This window comes from Petaurus breviceps, unplaced genomic scaffold (genome assembly GCF_028583685.1).
Source record: "Petaurus breviceps papuanus isolate PSGF00001 unplaced genomic scaffold, PetGlider_PUasm1.0 37, whole genome shotgun sequence".
Taxonomy (NCBI): Eukaryota; Metazoa; Chordata; class Mammalia; order Diprotodontia; family Petauridae; genus Petaurus; species Petaurus breviceps.
In genome coordinates, this window is record NW_027186296.1 from 81694420 (window position 1) to 81697684 (window position 3265).

Consider the following 3265-nt stretch of genomic DNA (forward strand, 5'->3'; position numbering starts at 1 on the left):
TAGCACCACACCCAGAAATAACTGGCCATGTAACCTTGAGCAAGTTACTTAACCCCAATTGCTTAAAAACATATTATTGTAGTTTGATTGGTATGACACTGAATAAAGAAAATTACTTTAGGTAGAATTGTTATTTTTTGTATTAGTTTGGCCTACCTATGAGCAAGTGATACTTTTACACTTATTTAGATTTGACTTTATTGCTGTGAAAAGTGCTTTTTTAATGCTTTATTAACTTCTGATTTACATCACTCATTTCCACCAGATTTTGAGTTACAAATTTTCTCCCCGTTTTTGGCCTATCCACCGCCCCAAAATAGCAGTCCCACAGGATATCCCCTCCTCCAATCTGCTCTTTCCCATATTTTCTCCCATACCCCTTTCAACTTTTCCACTGGATCTCTATGCCTTAGTGCCTGTATATCTTATTTCCCAATTACATGTAAGATGGTATTAATAATAGTATACACACACACACACACACACACACATATATATATATATATATATATACTTGAATATTTGATTTTAAAAATAAACAGTTCAGGATAGGTTGTACATGTGTGGCTAATGAAAAACAATAACATAGTAGATATATTGTAAAAGACTGATTCTATTTCCCTCCCTTCTATCCCACATCCCACTTGTTCTATTCTCTACTTTGATCCTGTCCCTTTTCAAAAGTGGGTGCTTCCAACTTCTTTCCCCGCCCAGGCTGCCCTCCCTTCCATCATCCCCCCTCTCATCCCCTTCCCTCCCTATTATCCTGGAGGGTGAGATACCCTATTTAGTGTGTATTTCACTCCCTCCTCAAGCCAAATTCAATGGGAATAAGGTTGACCCATTCCCTTTTGCCTTCCTATTCTTCCCCTCCATTGTAACCATTTTCCCTTGCCTCTTCTGTAAGAGATAGTTTACCCTAATCTGTCTCTCCCCACCTCCTTTCATTATATACCTTTCACCTCTTAATTTCACCTTTTAAGTATCATTCCTTCCTGTTAAATTGGTCCTGTGCTCTCTATCTATGTATACCTGTAAACATATATACACACATTAACATATGTATTCATATGCCTATATACCCTCATACACACACACACACATATATATATATATATATATGTATATATATATATATATATGTACATTTCTAATCCCTTCAAGTACTGTGAAAATTTTCATAAGTTACAATTATTGTTTTTCCATATAGGAATGTTAATAGTTCAACTTTGATAAGTTCCTTATTATTTCTTTTCCCTGTTTACCTTCTCATGCTTCTCTTGCTTCTTGTATCTGAATGTCAAATTTTCTATTCAACTCTGTTTTTTTCAGCAAGAATGCTGGAAAGTCCTCTATTGCACTGAATAGCCATATTTTCCCCTGAAACATGATACTCAGTTTTGCTGGGTAGGTAACTCTTGGTTTTAATCTGAGCTCCTTTTCCCTCCGGAATATCATATTCCAAGCCCTTTGATCCCTCAGTGTAGAAGCTGCCAGATCCTGGGTTATCCTGATTGTGTTTCCACAATATTCAAATTGTTTCTTCCTGGCTGCTTGTAATATTCTCTCCTTAATCTGGGAATTCCAGAACCTGGCTATAATATTACTAGGAGTTTTCTTTTTGGGATCTTTTTCAGGAGGTGATTGGTGGATTCTTTCAACCTCTATTTTGCCCTCTGGTACTAAAACATCAGGGAAGTTTTCTTTGAGAACTTCCTGGAGGATGATCTCTAGGTTCTTACTTTGGTCATGGCTTTCAGGTAGTCCAATAATTTTTAAATTCTCTCTCCTGGATCTATTTTCCAGGTCAGTGGTATTTCCCATGAGATATTTCACATTGCCTTCTATTCTTTCATTTGTTTGGATCTGTTTAACAGCATCTTAATTTCTCATAAAGTCATTAGCTTCCATTTGCTCCAATCTAATTCTGAAGCAATGATTCTCCTCATTGAGCTTTTGAGATTCTTTTTCCATCTGGCAAATTCGACTTTTTAAGGCATTCTTTTCCTCATTGCCTCTTTGAGCCTCCTTTGCCATTTGAGTCAGTCTGTTTTTTAAGGTATTATTTTCCCCAGTCAGGCTGTTGACTCTCATTTCATAATTTTCTTGCACTGTTCTCACTTCTCTTCCCAATTTTTCCTCCACTTCTCTTATCTGCTTCTTAAGGTCCTTTATGGCCTGTAACCAGCTTGTATTTTTCTTTGAAGCTTTTGGTGCAGGAGTTCTGACTTCACTGTTTTCCTCCTGTTCCATGCTTTGCTCCTTTTTGTCCCCAAAATAGGAGTGTGTTGTTGGAATCTTCTGTCTGCTTTGTTTCTTTTGCCTGCTCATTTTGCCACTCAATTACTTGACTTTTGGGCTTTTTGCCACAGTAGGACTCTGCCACCAGACAGGGGAGCTTTTGTCCCAAATGCTGGGGTTTTCTCAGCTGCTGGAGGTATTAGATGGGTGCCCTCTCTGAGGTCTCTACATGGTCTAGCAAGCTGGACACACACCCCAGGTCCTCCACCCTAGACTGCAATCCAGATCCAAACATGTTAAAGCAAGAGTGATTACCCCTCAGACTGGTGCTTGGTCCCCCTACACTCTGCAGGCCAAGAGTTGAAGCTGCCAGGTGGCACTGGCTAGCTGTGCCAGCATCTCAGTGTCTTTTCGCCCCGGGGGTAAATACCATGCACTCCCACTCGCTGGTCCCAAAGTCCAGACTGTACTGACCTCTCACTTTGTCCTTTGTATCTATGTGTTGTTAAATCTGGAAGGGCCAAAGCTGCTGCTGATCTGGAGTCCCTTTGGCTGGTGGCTGGCTAGGCCCACCCTGGGGCTAAAGCCTCTGTGTGCTCTCAGAGCGCTGTGCTGGATTCCTGCCAGCCTGCTGGGCTGCCCTCAGCAGGAGGTTAGCTTCTCTGTGTCATTTTGTGGGTTCTACAGCTCCAAAGTTTGTTTAGAGCGTTTTTTTTTTTCATGGATTGGGAGAGTGGAAGCCAGAGCTGTGCGAATGTCGTGCTTCTACTCCATCATCTTGGCTCCGCCCCCGTGAAATGGGTTTTATAATTTTGTTCATTTTGTTCCTGGGTTTGTTTTGGTAAGTAGACTCCCAAATATTTTATAAAGTCTACAACACCTTTAAATAGAATTTTTCTTTATATCTCTTGCTGTTGGGCTTTGTTAGTAATACAAAGAAATGCTGATGACTTAAGTGGGTTTATTTTATATCCTGCAAATTTGTTAAAATTGTTCATTATTTCAAGTAGTATTTTTACTTGAT